The 18,631-nt window shown below is 44.9% G+C and overlaps 1 pseudogene; it reads right to left on the bottom strand.

The window, feature by feature from the left end:
• Positions 1 to 349: 349 nt before the first annotated feature.
• Positions 350 to 15,275, bottom strand: LOC143399648 (3-ketoacyl-CoA thiolase, peroxisomal-like; annotated as a pseudogene).
• Between the last annotated feature and the right edge of the window lie 3,356 nt (positions 15,276 to 18,631).

Genomic DNA, 18,631 nt, shown 5'->3' with positions numbered 1-18,631 from the left:
CCTTGGAAAAATCCACAGCCACCAAGAGGAGATAACACATGTTTATTATGTCCATTGTACCCTCATTCATGAGGCCACACTTCCCTAGGATTTACATGGGGGCCTTGTGGCCTGGTGACTCACACTGACTTTGTCTGGCCCAGTTAGAGGAGGTCTGGTAGTATGGCCCAACACCCCACATACTCCTGTAGTGTGTCATCTGTGTACACAGTTTCTAAATTAGTTAAAGTGCCTTGATTTGTCCCCATCACCACCACCAGTGCCTAATTTCCCACGTGGATTCGCTTCCCAAGAGTCACTCTCTGGCTGCCAGAGCAGGGCTGTCTGGGTAGTGCCTTGAGCCAGGGACTCAGTTCCCAGGGTATTTGAAGACAGCAGTGGCTCCCATCCCAGTGCCAACGCACATGGACACCACTCCACATGCCCTGGGAAAGGGAACTACTGTGGCTGGGCACAGGCACTCTGTGGGCAGAGGCCCAACAAACAAACCCCCTGACCAAGGCCCTCCTAAACAGAGGATGCAAAACCAGAAGACCAGATCTGTGGGAAATCTGTCTCTTGACTGCCCATCTAGGCACACACTCACTGTAGCAGATGCCCTCAGTAAGCCAGAGGCCCTTTTGAGGCTGACCCTCAGGGACAACAGGGATCATGTCCCTATATGCTCAGTTCAAAGTGCATGTTGAACTCCCAAACCCCCACCCTTTGAAGCCCCAGCTCAACATTCCCCATGACACCCCACAACACCCCATGGGGAGCAGCCTCACCTCTTTCCACAGTACTTCAGCTCGTTGAGCAGTGTGATGACCTGTCGTGCCCCAGTGCGGCCCAGGGCCACTGCTCCTCCTAGAGGGTTCATCTTCTAGGGGGGATTCCTAGCTTCTCCACACAGTAGACAGCCTGGAAGGAGCCAGAGCAGTGCCTGGACATGCTGGCCCTCTCCCCTGCATGGCTTGTCCACTGGCTCCCACTGGGTGCCCAGGGCCCAGTCTATGATTGAATCTAAGACTCACCTGGCTTGCAATGGCCTCATTGATCTCAAAGATGTCCACGTCACTCACTGTCAGCCCTGCAGACGAGGTTCAGACCTGAGCTGACAGAGATGCCTGGGTGGGGAGGCATCCGGGTATTCCCAGACCTCTACCCATACACAGGCCCACAATTGCTTAGTGTGTCTGTTATTTCAGACAGGTGAGTGGGTCACAGCTATGGGTCAGGAAGACCTTGGGTATGGAGTTCTAGCCCCACCTTCACTCTGCAGCACCCTCAGGACCATTCCTAGTACCTCAAGCTGGTCTTGAGGGGACCCAGGTCTAGGGTCTGAAGGAGCCACCTGACCTGCTTTCTCCAAGGCTTCAGGGATGGCATATGCAGGTCCAATGCCCATGACATCAGGTGGGACTCCAACCACTGCACAGGACCTCAGGACCCCCAGGATGGGGAGGGCCAACTCTTTTGCCTTGGACCTCCGGGTCAGCAGGACAGCACCTGCCCCATTGCTAGTGTTTGCTAGGGAGGAAGTATTGGAGGTGAGGAGCAACAGGGCAGAGCAGAGGAGAACCTGCCCTGCCATGGGCTCCTGCCGAGGACGCAGTTGGCTCTTGGATCCCAGAGCAGAAGAGCCAGGTGGTGGCAGTCACTGGTGATAGCTATGTTTCAGTCCTGGTTCCAGACCTGCTCTGGCTCATGCTCACCAGCCGTGGTGGACCCGCAATCTTTGAAAACAGACTTCAGTTTGGCCAGGCCCTCCATGGTGGTGTTGGGGCGGATTCCCTCATCCTGGGACACAGTGATGCTCCTCTTGGTGCCCTTGTCATCATGGATGGTGGTGGTCACAACACTTAGGGGCATTTCAATGGGAGGAACCCAGAGCTTCCAGCAAAGCCCACAGCACAATCTCAGCACGGAAACAACCCATTCTCTGAGCTCTTGCTGCCCTGCCTGCAGCAGACAGACAGGCTCAGGCTCCCCTGGAGCTCCCTTCCTCCTGTCCCCACTCTGGCCCATTGTGGCAGACATGCAACCTCAGCCTGCTAAATTTGGGGACATGTCTGGACCTAGGGGACATTGGAGGGATCAGCTGGAGGTCCTGAGGAAACTCTGTCCTTGGGAAGGGGAACTTTGTTGGGGCTATCCAGAGCCTCCTTTGCTATCAACCCAGGGTGTCCACATCATGGCTAATTCCAAGCTAAATGGGGAAAATGGAGTTTGCAGGTGGTTTTTGCTTCTTAGAGCTTTTTGTCCAAGAACTGAACCTGCAGGTTTCCTCTGCTCCACTGAGGCTGGAGTCCCAGGAACATTTGTAATGACTTCTGCTAGCTTTCCGGGGTGACCCCAACATCTGAATTTCACCCCTTCCTGAGGTTCCCCAAATCTAAAATGAACATTCCAAACTCCTTGATGTCTTTTCCAATTCAGAGTTGAACCCAAGGTATTTTAGGGTTATCCTTACAGCGTAATGCAAACTACAACACTTAGGGGCATTTCAATGGGAGGAACCCAGAGCTTCCAGTAAAGCCCACAAGGCGACCTGACTCAAGAGGCTAATAGTCCCTGCCTTGGAGAAGCCCACCTGGCCCTGGTACCACTCCCTGTCTTTGCTGTCCTTCCTCAGCCTGGTAGGGTTAGCCAACCCTGACTCCTGTTTCCCACAGGCTGAACCCAGGCCTGCTCCAGAAGCTAACATAACAGGCCCACAGCATCATTGGCCCCACACCTCAGGTCCTTAGGAAGCCTCTGGCTACCACGTTAAGTCCCCAAGCCACAGTCAGGTTGGAGTGGTGGCCTTCATTATCCTTCAAATAACAGGCAAAACTGAGGCCCAGGTAAGGAGAAGGCATTCAGAACTCAACATCAACAACAATCAAGTAGGGGACAGTGAAGTACCCCTAGTTCAGAATGGTACTGCCCTCTTTCTGTTCCCCAACTGGGAGGTATAAGGCTTGCAAAACCCTAGTACATAGCTGTAGCCTTGGGACAAGTCCACCTCAAACCTCAGATCACTCAGGATGGTCTTACAGTCTCACCTTCCAGCTCTTTCAAGGTCCCACCCCAGCAACACTCACTTCTGCTGGGAGGCCAGCGCAAAGGTGTCTTGCTTATCAGTTGAAATACCAAACTGCTCAGCCATGTTCTCCAAGGTTATCCTAGGACACAAACAGCACACTGGTTCAGCACTGGTCTGGGAGCCTGGGGGCCAAGGCCAGGCTGTAACACTGTGTTTGTACACTGGGCCCATGGGACTAAAGGCGGGGAGGGCTGGTCAGTGCCACAGAGACAATAGTGAGCACTCTAGAGGTGGCACGCCTTTCCCCAGCCTGGGCATGGAATAGATAGGGAGTCACCATGCTGGTCAGACTCTCTTCCAAGTGGGAGGGTAGGCTGCATGCAGGGCAGAGCAGAAGAGTGTGTTCCCTGGTGAGTTGCCTCAGCTGAAGAAGAGAGTCAAGGGGTTTGTTGGGGGCCCTAATGGCTCCCTATGGCCAGCTTCTAAGGTCTCCAGGTTGTCCTTGGAGGTACTATATATGGTCAATTCCAAGACACAATCCAAGCCTCAACCTCCTCATACATCCATGGGAACCAGGCCTCCCTGCCCACAGGTTCTGCAGATGGCCCCAGCTCAATGGCACTGGCTGCTGACCAAGGTGCTGGGCTGATGCAGCACACATCACAGGTTGCATGTGACAGGCCCCAAGGTCCCTCACCAGCATGTTCAGGGATCAGAAGCTCCCCGCAGTCAACATTCTAGGATCCCATGGTTTCAGGAGATGGCTGTCATTGTCCTCCTCACGATTAAGCACTCAAGGGGGTATGACAAAATGGGCTATATGTGGAAACTCAGAGAAGACTCAGGAGCCTCAGGGACAGGAAATTTATGGCAACATTGAATTCCATGCTCAGAGTCCCTGCAGAGCAGATGTCATTCAAAGGAGAGAGGAAGAGGGTTGGCATTGCCAGAGCTGAGGAGGAGCTGAGGATGGGCACCTACCGCATGGGGATCAGGCAGTCTCTGGCCTTCTGAAAATGGACCTCCAGGCTATCTGGACATGTTTCCTATACTGTGGGGGATACTAGAATGTTTTCTGGTTCCCCTCCACACGGGAAGTAATGTTTTCCAGGGTTCAACTTCCAACCCATAGACATAGACTCCACCCTAGAAGGAGGAAACTGAGGTGAGTCAAACCAGCTAGAGTTCCAGTAGCAATGACTGGACACTGGGCAAGAGATGGAAAAAAACAGGGAGCCTTTAGGAAGTGCAGTGTCTTGGAAGCACCTGGCCAGCAAAGTAGAGCTGGGGCTGGGGCATTGCCAAGCCCTGTCTCTCCTCCACCCCAGGATAGAGCACTGATTCCCAGGGGCCCGGACAGGCTTCTCTATACTTCTGCCAATTGGCTGAACCCGCCAATTGGCAGCTCCTGAGGAAAGCATTCTAGTATCCCCCACAGTACAGGAAACACATCCAGTAAGCCCAGGCCCTGCCCTCAGGGCCCACAAACTCAGAGGAGGAAAGACAAGAAATTTTAAAGTCAGTACAAAGCTCACGTTGAAAGCCAACCTGAGCTGTACAGGCAGGGAGGTGTAACAGGCTGAGAAGGAGGGGAGATGGCCAGTGTGGAGAGGTGTCTCCTCTGTGAGGAGAAGGGAGGCAAAGGCCTCAAAAAGGACAACAGGTGATCTCCATCCAGTGTCCAAGCACTAGGCTGAACTCAAGCAAGAGGGCACTTCAAAAAGGATCAGTCACATGATAAACACCTGCTGGTTTTAGCTTGTTAAAGACTCCATTTAATCCTGTTATGAATCAAGACACAGCTGAGCTACAGATACCCTTTTATAGAGGAGGACACTGAGGTCCTGAGTGGATGGTAACCCAACCTGAATCCCAATTTAGGCAGTCTTGCATCAGAGCTCATTCCCTATTAGAAAGTGCCAGGAAACAGTCCATAGAGTCTAGTAGATGGTCGGTTTGTGATGTGGAAATCCTCCCAGCCCCAAACCTTGGTACCCCAGCAACACAGCTTAAGCTGCTGGGGAATCAGATGCCCACTAGGAAACTCATGAAGTCTCAGTGGTTCAAATTACCTACACCCACGCTTCCCCAGTAAGACAGGAACACCAGGGACACCAAGGGGCCATCTGGGCTATGGCCCTTGCCCTGCCTCTGTTTGTGGTCTTTGGATACCCCCCACCTAAGACATAGGTCAGGCCAAACAAGGGTCAGCCAGGACCTGGCCTGAGACCAGTGATCCTTCCTATCAATAAACATTCTACAAGAGGATCTAAAAGGCAAGCAGAAGCATGCAATTACCCATGCTGGTCACCTTTAAGGCTGCTACAACCTCCCTTACCCTGCTTGACCAGGCCCAGCAGCTGTGCCCAAATTTGTAGACACTGCCCAAAACAACTTCAGAGCTCCATTTTTTCAAGCAAAGATGAAGCCATGGTATGGATAGAGGTGATAGTGGGCAAATCACTAAGATATGAAAATGCCCCTCAGAAACTGGTAGGCATCCAGATATTTCCATCTGAGGACCAAGGTAGGAACAAAGACACAGATACCCCAGGAAAACAAACAGTAATATATAGTAGGAAACTATTCCTGACTTTAGGGAACCAAAGCTGCAAATTATCAGAATCATCAAGAATCAAGTAAAGCCAAGCAAGAAAGTTCAATTGCTATATATTTCCAACCTGCTTCCCAGTTTCCAGCCTCACAGATTTCAAAGAGAGAATGCTAAGAGGTCACCTGCCCTCACCTGCAAGTGCTCAGATGTGAGCTTTTCCTGAGCAGCCAGAGTTGGCTCCAAAAGTCATGTCTCTGCATCTAGAGGGACCCACACCAAGCCAGCTGCCTAAGGAGCAGGGGACAATCCTGAAATCATGGCCTCTGAGAAATGAGGAGAGGGAAAGTAGTTTGATTGTCACCATTGGTTAAGGAGCTCTGGCAGAAAGAAATTCTTACCCACAGGCCATGCCAATGTCATAAGACCCATTTCTGATGACACCTGCAACAAAAGCATTTCATAACTATCCTCGACCAAGGTCTGACTGTCCTGGGAGCAGCAGAGCCCCTGTCCCACCTGCTCTCTAGGTGACACTCAGCCCAGCCCCAGCAATGAAAACACAGGAGTGTCCTGAGAGGCTTGGAGCAGTGGCGAAGGAGAGCTCCTGCCCTCTTTCTGTGCTCTGAGTCCTCTCAGAAATGCTTACTGCTGGTCCAGGAGACTGCAACATCGCAGATCTAATCCTCAGGGACAGGATAAGTCCCTGTCCTGGCAGAGGGCATGACATGGTCCCAACTTACCAACTATGTTGGCCACTGCTTGCATCCCTGATGTGCATTGTCCATTGACAATGGACAGATGCCAGTGAAACAGAAGGTGAGGGGCCTAGTCAATCCCCTGTCCTACAGGCTCTCATGGACCACAGTCTATAGTCCAGGGCCATGTGACTGTTCCTATCAAGGATTATAAAGATCTCGGAGACATCCTGGTAACTGTGAGCCCATGTCAGGTCTGATGCATGTGGCTGGGTGGGAGCTACTCAGCAGTCCTCCTCTCTATTGGTGCATGCTCCCCAGGGCATATGATAAGCATAGGATATTCCATCCTGGGTTTCTCCTTAACCCAAGGCAGAGAAGTCTGTCTGGGCCATGAGAATCCTTTTTTCCCCCCCCTCTGAAGATTCAAGAATGAAAACCAGATATCTCTGTTTCCCCCAGAAAACAGCAGTGGGTTCGTTCTTGGGACAGGCCACCAGAGCAAAAGTCATGTCTCGAATATGAGGCCAGCAACCAACCCCACCCTTCCTAGTAATCACATGGTTATCACATTCTGTTTTCTCTCCAGGAAGGATCAGATGATCAGGGCTCCTCCTGGGCTCCCCCTGACCCAGAGTCCTCCCCATCTCCCAGCCTGTACTAATAATGGGATGGGCCTCTAGTTCCCAGCTTGCTCAATTAGCAAAGAAAGCAAAGTCACCATTCAGGGTGTTCATGTGGTCATCTACCTGACAAAGGAATATAAGAGTCTAAAAGGTAAAGCAAAAGTCAATTTTGGCTACAATTAGTCCATAAAGAACCTTTGCTCCACTCCCCAAACTCTATGTGTCTTGGCTCTCAGCCAAGTAACACCCCCGCATCCCTAATGGAGGGGAAAGGTTGGGTCCAAAGAGCAGGATCCCAAGCACTCTGGTTGCCCTGACATCTTTTGATATTTGGTGTCCTACCTTACCTCCATTAGCCACAGGCTAAGTTCCCTGGGGCCAGGACCCACTCAAGAATCACAATGGGCCAACCCAGAGCTAGAGGCAGAAAAGATTACCTCAGAAACTGGGCAATCCGGGCCATGATGGCTCCACCTCCAGGCTGAAGCACATTTCCTGCGTGGGGCTGGTGGGGAGCCTTTATCCAGTGTCAACATTTGAGTATCAAAGGGGAGACATTCCAGATCTTTCTTCAGAATCATTAGCCCTTGGCAGGCTCCCTTGAGGCTCTGGAATTTCAGGGTCTGCAGCAGGGGGAGCCAGACACAAAACACCTTGTCCAGATCAAGTATGAACCCCTGTGCTGGAAGGTCCCAAGCTCACTTGCCCATGCACCCTACTCTTCGAAAATAGCTCAGACTGGGCAGGAGACCTGCCCTTCCACATAACATGGAAGACATGAGGGAAAGAACATCACAATGCAAAACTTGAAGTCCAATAGTGTTGGCCCTTAGGCAAAGGAAATGAGATTCTGAAAATGTACACTTCCCTGAGTGTCCTCTCTCTGGGCCCTGCTGTCACTACAGAAGAAAAATAGTGAGTTCCAACCTAAGTGAGGCACACAGTGTCCTGTATTATCTTTTATTACATTTCAAGGGAAGAGGTGTAGGAGTGGGAAACTGGATTGGAGCACAGGTTGAGGCCCCATGTTCAATTTCTAACTCTGTTGCAAATGCACAGCCCCCACTCTCTCCATTTGTAAACTGGTGCTGAACTACGTTTTTTAAAAAAATTTAATTTGTTTTAATTAGTTACACATGACAGTAGAATGCATTCGTGCACTTTGATATAGCATACATGGAGGGGATATAATTTCTCATTTTTCCAAGTATTCCTGTTGCAGAATCATATTGGTCATGCAGTCACACATATACACACAGTAATAAAGTCGATTTCATTCTACTATCTTTCCTATCCCCACATCCCCCTCCCCTCCCTTCACTTCCCTCTACCTAATCTAAGGTAGTGCTATTCTTCCCTAGTGCCCGCCCCCCCTTATTGTGAATTAGCATCCACTTATTAGAGAAAACATTCAGTCTTTGGTTTTGTGGGATTGGCTTATTCCTCTTCGCATGATATTCTCCAATCCCAACCATTTACTGGCAAATGCCATAATTTTACTCTTCTTTAAAACGGAGTAATATTTCACTGAATATATGTACCACATTTTGTTTATCCATTTATCTATTGAGGGACACATAGGCTAGCTATTGTGGATTGAGTTGCTATAAACATTGATGTGGCTGCATCACTATATAGTAGCTGATTTTAAGTCCTTTGAGTATAAACCAAGGAGTGGGATAGCTGGATCAAACCTTGGTTCCATTTCCAAGTTTCTGAAGAATCTTCACATTGCTTTCCATAGTGGTTACAGCAATTTGCAGTCACACTAGCAATGTATGAGTGTATCTTTTCCCCCACATCCTCACCAACATTTATTGTTGCCTGTATTCTTTAAGATTGCCATTCTGATAGGAGTGAGATGAAATGACAGGAGTAGTTTTGATTTGCATTTCTCTAATTGCTAGAGATATTGAACACATATATTTGTTGATCAATTGTAATACTTCTATGAAGTGTCTGTTCAGTTTTTTAGCCCATTTATTAAGTTATTTGTTTTTTTTTTTTTTTTGGTGTTAAGTTTTTTGAGTTCTTTATATATCCTAGAGATTAATGCCTTATTGGAGGTGCATGTGGTAAAGATTTTCTCACAATATATAGGTTCCCTCCTCATGTTATTGTTTCCTTTGCTCAGAAGAAGCTTTTTAATTTGAACCCATTCCATTTATTGATTCTTGATTTTACTTCTTGCCCTTTAGGAATCTTATTAAGGATGTCAAATCCTAAGCTGACATGGTGAAGATTTGGGCCTATTTTTTCTTCTATTAGGTGCAGGGTCTCTGTTCTAGTGTCTAAGTCTTTGATCCACTTTGAGTTGATTTTTGTGCAAGATGAGAGAGATAGGTTTAATTTTATTTTGCTACATATGGATTTCCAGTTTTTCCAGCACCATTTGTTGAATAGGCTACCTTTTCTCCAGTGAATGTTTTTGGCACCCTTGTCTAGTAGGATATAACTGTATTTATGTGGGTTTATCTCTGTGTCCTCTATTCTGTACCATTGGTCTATAAGTCTCTTTTGGTGACAATACCATGCTGTTTTTGTTACTATAGCTCTGTAGTACAGTTTAAGGTGTGGTGTTGTGATGCCTCCTGTTTCACTTTTCTTCCTAAGGATTGCTTCAGTTATTCTGGGTCTCTTATTTTTCCAAATAAATTTCATAATTGCTTTTTCTATATCTATGAAGAATGTCATTGGGATTTTAATAGGAATTGCATTAAATCTGTATAACATTTTTGGTATTATGGCCATTTTGACAATATTAATTTTGCCTATCGAGGAGCATCAGAGATCTTTCTATCATCTGAGGTTTTCTTCAATTTCATTTTTTAGTGTTCTGTAGTTTTCATTGTAGAGGTCTTTCACCTCTTTTGTTAGATTGATTCTCAGTTTTTTTTTGTTTTTTTTTTTGAGGCTATTGTGAATGGAGTAGTTTTCCTAATTTCTCTTTTAGAGGATTTATAGGAATATTTTTGATTTATGTATTGATTTTATATCCTACTATTTTGCTGAATTCATTTTTTAGTAGTAGAAGTTTTCTGGCGGAATTTTTTGGATATTCTCGATATAGAATCATGTCATCAGCAAATAGTGATAGTTTGAGTTCTTCTTTACCTATTTGTATTCCCTTAAATTCTTTCTTTTGTTTAATTGCTCTGGCTAGAGTTTCAAGGATGAGGTTGAATAGAAATGGTAAAAGAGGACATTCTTGTCTTGTTCCAGTTTTTAGCTGGAATGGTTTCAATTTTTCTCCATTTAGAATCAATTTGAGATATTTTCCTACTATGCCTAGTTTTTCTAGTGTTCTGAACATGAAGTTGTGCTGTATTTTGTCAAATGCTTTTTCTGCATCTATTGAGATGATCATATGATTCTTGTTTGTAAGTCTATTAATATGATGAATTACATTTACTGATTTCTGTATGTTGAACCAATCCTGTATCCCTTGAATGCATCCCACTTGATCATGGTGCACTATCTTTTTAATCTGTTTTTGTATGCAGTTTGCCAGAATTTTATTGAGAATTTTTGCATCTATGTTCATCACGGATATTAGTCTGAAGTTTTCTTTCCTTGATGTGTCTTTGTTTGGTTTTGGTATCAGGGTGATGCTAGCCTCATAGGATGAGTTTAGAAGGGTTCCCTCCTTTTCTATTTCATGGAATACTTTGAGGAGTATTGGTGTTAATTCTTCTTTCAACGTCTTGTAGAACTCTGCTGAGAATCCCTCTGGTCCTGGACTTTTCTTGGTTGTTAGGCTTTTGATGTTGTTTTCTATTTCATTACTTGAAATTGATGTTTAAAGCATGTATGACCTCCTCAGTCAGTTTGGGTAGGTCATAGGTCTCTAGAAATTTATCAATATCTTTGATATTTACTATTTTATTAGAGTATAAATTTTCAAAATAGTTTCTAATTATCTTCTGAATTTCAGATGTGTCCATTGTGATATTTCCTTCTTCCTTTTGTATTTTAGTAATTTGAGTTTTCTCTCTTTTTCCTCTTTGTTAGCATGGCCAGGGGTTTATTTATTTTATTTAATTTTTCAAAGAACCAACTTTTGTTTTGTCAAATTTTTTCAATTGTTTCCTTTTTTTCAATTTCATTAATTTTAGCTCTGATTTTAATTATTTCCTGTCTTCTACTGCTTTTGGTGTTGATTTGTTCTTCTTTTTCTAGAGCTTTGAGATATAGTTTTAGGTCATTTATTTGTTGACTTTTTATTCTTTTAATGATTGCACTTAACGCAATAAACTTTCTTCTTAGTACTGCCTTCATAGTGTCCCAGAGATTTTGATATGTGGTGTCAATGTTCTCATTTACCTCTAAGAATTTTTTTATTTCATCCTTGATTTCTTCTACTATGTATTCATCATTTAATTGTGTACTATTTAATCTCCATTTGTTACAGTAGCTTCTATTTTTTATTTTACCATTGATTTCTAATTTCATTCCATTGTGGTCTGATAGAATGCAGAGCATTATCTGTTTTTTTTGTTTTGTTTTGTTTTGTTTGTTTGTTTGTATTTACCAAGAGTTTCTTTGTGGCATAACATATAGTCTATTTTAGAGAAGGAGCCATGTGCTGCTGAGAAGTATATTTGCTCGTTAATTGATGAAATATTCTATACATGTCTGTTTAGTCTAAATTATTGATTGTATTATTTAGTTCTATAGTTTCCTTATTTAGTTTTTGTTTGGAAGATCTGTCCAGTAGTGAGAGAGGTGTGTTAAAGTCACCTAGTATTATTGTATTGTGGTCTATTTGACTCTTGAAATTCAGAAGGGCTTGTTTGATGTACGTAGATGCTCCATTGTTTATATTTGTTATATCCTGCTTATATATACTTCCCTTATTTATAATTGTTATGTCCTGCTTATATACTCTTCCCTCACTTATAATTGTTATGTCCTGCTTCTATATACTTCCCTTAAGAAGTAAGGAATGTCCTTTTTTGTCTTTTCTAATTAACTTTGGTTTGAAGTCTATCTAAGATGAGAATGGAAACCCCTGCTTGTGTATGCAATCCATATGAGTGATAAGTTTTTTTCTCAACCTTTCACCTCCAGCCTGTGGATGTCTTCTTTGTCCATGAGGTGAGTCTCTTGAAGACAGCATATTGTTGGGTCTTGCTTTTTAATCTGATCTGCCAATCTATGTCTTTTGATTGATGAGTTAAGGCCATTAACATTCAAGGTTATTATTGAGATATAATTTGTATTCCTTGTCATTTTTATTTATTTCTGCTTTTTGATTTGTCTTAGTTTCTCATCTGGTTGAATGTCCCTTTAGTGTAGATCCTCCCTTTGCTGGTTTTCACTTTTTTTTTCACTTCATCCTCATGGAATATTTTGTAGAGAATGCTCCATATTATAGGCTTTCTAGTTGCGAATTCTTTTAATTTTTTATCATGGAATATTTTAATTTCATCTTCAAATCTGAAACTTAATTTTGCTGGATATAATATTCTTGGTTGGCATCCATTTTCTTTCAGAGCTTGAAATATATTATTTCAGGACCTCTTAGCTTTGAGGGGCTGGGCTGAGTAGTCAGTTGAGATCCGAATTGGTTTCCCCCTATACATAATTTGATTTTTTTCTCTCACATCCTTTAAGATTTTATCTTTTTCTCTGTGTTAGTCATTGTCATTATAATGTGTCTTGGTGGGGGTCTGCTGTAATTTTAAACATTTGGGGGTCCTGAAAGCCTCTTTGTATTTGATTTTCCATTCCATTCTCTAGGCTTGGGAAATCTTCTCCTATTATATCATTGAAAAGATTGTGCATTTCTTTGGTTTATATCTCTGCTCCTTCATCTATTCTGATAACTCTTAAATTTGGTCTTTTCATGTTATCCCATAATTCTTGGATGTTGTACTCATGGTTTCTTACCCTCTCTCCACATGTTCAGCTCTACTTTCAAGATTATATATTTTGTCTTCATTGTCTGAAGCTCTGTCTTCCAAGTAGTCTAATCTGTTGATAATGCTTTCTATTGAATTTATAATTTGGTTTACTGATTCCTTCATTTTGAGGATTTCTGCTTGTTTGTTTTTTCATGATCTCTAACTCTTTATTGAAGTGGTCTTTCACTTCCTATATTTTTTCTTTGATTTCACTCCTTATACTATCTTTTACTTCACATATCAATTTAACTATACACAATCTAAACTCCTTCTTGGGCATTTCTTCTACTGTGTTATCAGTGGCTTCTGTTATTGAAGCATCTTGGTTTGTTTGGGGTGCTTTATTCCCTTGTTTTTTCATGTTCTTAGTGTGTTTTCCCATCTAAAAGTATGGCTCTGAGGCAGGATAAATTCTACCCTGTAGACCTATAGTGTTCCTGAAGGTTTCCAGCACTTGGCCTTTACTGATGAGACCAATATCAACAGCACCCACTATACACAATATATAGCCTTAAACTAAGGCAACTACTGCTTTCTTGCATTAAACCAAATGATGAGTTCAATAACTATCTACAGTACAAACGGAATATTTGTTAAAATGATTTACAATTTCAAATGGTGGATGAGAGAACTGAGGTAGTGTAGTATGCAATATTCACAAGGGAGGAAGAGAGAAGCTAGAAGTAAAAATTCACAGGAAGAGTGGAAGAGGAGCCAACAGAGATTGGCTGTTGGTTGAAGAAAAGTTGGAAAGAAAATAGGCAAGAGAGAGGAAGAAGACAAAGAGAAAAAATTAAACACATAAGAATATAACAAAAATGCAAAACCCCATTCATATATCATTGACCTCCATACATTGATGCATAAAAATCATCCTGTTCCAAATATGCTAGAGAAATTAGTGAATCAAAAAATAATAAAATAAAATAAATCTTGCTGGAAAGTGGAACTGTCTCTGTCAGTGTTCAACAGTTTCTCAGTCCTGTCTCTGACATCTCTTGGGATCACCAAATCCAGATCAGCCCTTGCAAACCGAGTCTATCCCACCGATCTGGGCTTCAGATACATCAGGATCTGCCAGACTGCAGTCCCAAGATCTCAGTGCTGCTCCTACTTGCAGAGAGACCACCAGGGATACACGCATGCAAAGAGCAACCCTGAAATGCAGCAGCAAGACAAGGTCCACCAGCACTCTCAGCAGGAAGCCCCCAGGCTCCTCCAAACTCACAGGCACCCCCACACTGGACCTGCAGGTCCCAGCTGGAGTCACAGACAGAGGGTCTTGTGGTGGTAAACCTGCTAGTACTCTGGCCCCAGGCCCTGGCTGGTGTCCCCAAAGGGGTGCAGCCACGTGCAACCAAACCTGGAATCTCTCCCAAGCAGTACTCTAGGCTGTGGTAGCAGCGGTAGTGGCAGTGGTTTTTGGCAGCTGCAACTTCAGCTGTGGGGGCAGAGTCACCAGGCGACTTCCAGGGGTCAGCAGCAGTGTGGCTTCAGTTGCATTCAGGGCAAGGTTGGTTCCTGCGACAGCAACACCCCGAAAGAAGACCTCCAGGTGATCTCAGGCTGGGAGCAGGAGAATCAGAGGCAGCAGAAATGGCTGTAGGGGTGCAGGAGGCGGTTGATTTATAGGACACTTCCGTTTCAGCTGCAGCGACCACCGAGATAGCAAGGTAGTGTCGGAGGAATTCGCTTCTGAGGTGACCTCAGTGGTGCACAGAGAAGAGACCTCCCTGAACTACATAGTTATTGATGTTCCCTCATCTCCGTCCTGGAATAGACAGGATCTAGGGTGCATAGAGAGCCCTAGTCTCAGGCCTCCTGTCCTGGGACCCTTAGGTGCTAGAATTTCTGCACTTGGGATACCTACTTTCCTCATACTCATTAAGCAGAATGCACGTGAAGGAGGTGCAAAGTGTCTAGGGTTGGAACAGAGACTGGCTCTCGGGAGGAGATCACATTGAAGTCAGTGGACTCCATAGTTCCCTTCAGTGACAACTCAGGAACTGGAGGCATGGAAGCAGGACTTTGGAGGGAAGGGAAGACCAGGAGGCTCCAGCGCAAGGTCTGGGTGGTGCACTCACCCTCAGAGATGTCCCCCAGCTGCTCAGGCCTCAGTTTTACATCCCGGAGGACTGCGGTCAAGACAGCAGACAGAAGCTCATCTGGGGTAGTATCCTGCAGCGGGACTTGCACCTGTGGTGAGCTTGGCTTATGATACCCACAGCAGTAAGTGACTACAGCTTGCGTGCTGCCTCTGGCCCCAGGCCACGGAGCAGATGATGGACCCAGCTCCCATCTGGTCTTACCGCAGGCGCAAACCCTCAGGGGCCTCATCTGCGGCCCTGCAGGGCAGTGCACCCTCCATGCAACAGCACCACATCTGCGGCCTTGCAGGAAGCTACCAAAGCAAGGCACGGTCTGCAGCACGAGAGCTGACTCAGGCAGGCTGGTGAGGTGGCCCCGAAGAACCTGCAGCTTCAACATCAAGCCGCTGGGACCAACTGAGCAGTCTGGGATCTGTGCGCAGATGCGAATCCCACACAGAAACAGAACCTGGGTTCAAACTTAGAAGCCTGGACACTGCCCTCCAAGGGTTCCGCCCACCCCGTCTCAGCCAACCAGAAGGAGCATAACTTGAGGACGCCCACTACGGCCACTGGGTCCCCAGGGCCCAAAATCACCGCGGGGCTGTTCTTTCCATCAAAGTCCTGCCTACCGTGGGTTACCCAGGCCAATCAAGAGGCGGTTCTTTCTGGAGTCCCGCCCACAAACTCAGTTTGGAAATCATTCTACCTATCCAAATTCGGAAGCCCAAACTGAGGCTGGTCCCCAAAGTCTGTACATAAACTGGGCCTCAACCAGAAGACCCTTCCTCCAAAGTTCTGCACCCTGCCTGCTGCAAGACAGAAAGACTCCCATCCTTTGCCTTTTTTTGGTAGGAGTTCGGGACTCTTTAATTCCTGTTCCCCCATCCTAATCTGTTCTGCTCTGTCCCGTGTCCTGTCACCCAATCTGGAGAATCTACATACTTTTCATACTCCCAGCCCAACTCTGAAGGAGTCAGGTTCTCCCAGGAAGTCTTTCTGGAAGAACCAAGCAATTTAATTTCCAGTAGTCGTGGAGAGCAGATTTACAAAGCTGAGGAAGTGTAGCAAGCTCTTTAATTGGACAGAGAACATGCCACACTTCTTAGAACAATTTTACATCTGTTTGGGATGATCCAATTGGTTGTCACTTTCCCCATTAGGAGAGGGCCAAATACTGTTCTATGCCATAGGCAGACATGTGGGCCACAGCCACAGGAAAGTGTGGTGTGCAGAGCATGCATGTTGGAAACGATGGGCTGTGGGTCCTTGGGCAAGCCACTTAACCCTTCTGAACCTTGGTTTCCCCCCCAAATAATAGGGCTACTACTAGTCCTGTCATTATGATGCTCAGAGACTCTCATGAAATGTGTGTGGGTGAAGGCTAACCCAGGGCTAGGCCCTCAGAGACCTCATCTTTCGTCTCCTAAGAAGGGCACTTAGTCTAATCGTGACATCTAGGGATGGGTGTGGAGCCCAGGACCAAGGTTGCCTGGGCAATGAACTCCTGGCTTCTTCACAGCTTCTGTGGTGCACTGACCATCACCTGTGCTCTACTCCCAGGGAAAGTGCAGAGATTTTTTTTTTTTTTTTGGTAGATTCCTTTTTTCGAGGAGGGATTGAATTCTTTTTTCCCCACCCATTTTTTCCTAATATCTTTATTTTATTTTTATATGGTGCTGAGGATCAAACCTAGTGCCTCACACATGCTAGGTGAGCACTCTATCTCTGAGCCACAACCCCAGCTCCTCACACCCGTTTTTTATTGGTACATTATAGTTGTACAACGATGGGATTTATTGTTACATATTCATGCATGCACATGATACAACAATATAATTTGGCCAATATCATTTCCCTGTACTTTCCCCCTCCCTCCCCACTTTCTACATCTTGGTCCCTTTCCTCTACTGATCTCCCTTTTGATTTTCATGAGATCCGCCCCCACCTTTCTTTTCTCTTCCTCTCCGGCTTCCACATAGGAGAGGAAATGTAAGACCCTTCTCCTTTGGAGTTCAACTTATTTTTTCTTAACAGGATGGTCTCTAGTTCTATCCATTTTCCTGCAAATGACATAATTTTATTTTTCTTTATGGCTGAAGAAAACTCCATTGTGTATATATATATATATACCACATTTTCTTTATCCATTCATCCATTGGTGGATGCTGAGACTGGTTCCATAGTTTAGCTATTCTGGATTGTCCTGCTACAATCACAGGTACGTGTGTATCACCACAGAGTGATAACTTTAATTTTTCAGGTATAGTTGGTTGCCGCAGTCTCTCGGCTGGGCACAAATCACGAGTCTCCACACAGCTTGTAGATTCAAACAGCAATTCTTTATTCCCGAACTCACACCGGCTGTCTACAAACACGTTCTGGGGGAATCCACGTTCTCTTTCCAAATCCACACTCTGCCCTAATCCACTCTCTCCCAAATCCACTCTGCATGGGCTTCTGTCTCCCAAAATATACTGTCTGACCCTAAGCACTCAAGAGGAACTCAGCAGCAGGATACGCCCTATTCCAAAAGAGGAACACCCTAATCTCCTATTACTAAACCGCCCTATTCTAAAGGGGAAACACCCTACTCTCCTATTATGCTAAACTGCCCTATTCTAAAGGGGGAACACCCTAAACACGGATCCTGCCCTGGTCCTTGAGCAAGGTCACCTTTCAGAAGTCCTTCCACTAGACAGCATGGGAGTAAGCTGGCAAGGAATTTGTCATACCTACTTGGCTGATGGCTCCCAGCATCTCCCCCCTTCTGATTAATTAAACAACAAGTAATGTGGCTTAAGGACCGTGCCTGGTAGGTTGTCCAGTTCAACATATGGCTCTTACCCGTCATCGGAAAACTGACCTTTAGGTAACTGACCTTTAGGTGTCAGCCTCCTGTCTTAGGTTGATACCATTGCAATTGGATCATACCCGTCACTGACTGCCGGTCCAGCATATAGCCATTGGCCCCCAAATTTAGACCATCACTAGCAGAAGGGAGGAGGATACAGAAATGCCACGACACCAAGCCAATTGACAGTTCCTTTGGAAAAATTGCATCATTGGTGACACCATCAGCAAAGATCACTGGTGACACCATCAGCAAAGATATGCCAGCATTACCACAATTTGCTGCACTAAACGTAGTTACATAGTCCAGGCAAGTTCTGTAAGCAGTTCAAAGGGGAGGAATCTATCAATCTGTCCGTCTCCTCCCAAAGTCCGTTTCCTCCCAAAGTAAGTTGACTCCTTGATTGAGCATACTTGTTGAGTTATATTCATTGGGATGAAGATAGGAATTCTGGCAATGATGCTAAAAAGACATTAACCTGAAAAGAATTATTAAATATAATGAAAAGGAAAGGTGAAAGTAAACAAACAGATCTGTTAACCTACTTAAAAAACAATCCTTAACAGCTGTTTACCTGATTTAAATTAGTAAACAAGCAGATCTGTTAACCACCTTTAAAAAGAATCCTTAACAGCTGTTTACTTAATTTAAATTAAGCCATTTAAATCACGTGAATAAAAAAAAATAATAATAATTTGGATCCATTTTCTCATGAGCGCTCATCATATATGAAATACGCACACACAGACATACAACACAAAACACAAATGTGCAAACAAACGTACAACACATAAGATAATAATAAAGGCCTTGTAGCTTTACCTAGGTGAAATCTCCATTGCAATGTTTAAAAACTCCACAGTCAAAAAATAAAACTGATCAGAAAAACATTAACCTAGGTT

The sequence above is a fragment of the Callospermophilus lateralis genome, chromosome 1 (assembly GCF_048772815.1).
Source record: "Callospermophilus lateralis isolate mCalLat2 chromosome 1, mCalLat2.hap1, whole genome shotgun sequence".
NCBI classification, from domain to species: domain Eukaryota; kingdom Metazoa; phylum Chordata; class Mammalia; order Rodentia; family Sciuridae; genus Callospermophilus; species Callospermophilus lateralis.
The sequence above is the reverse complement of the archived record's forward strand: the minus strand, read 5'-3'. Positions and strand labels throughout refer to the sequence as shown.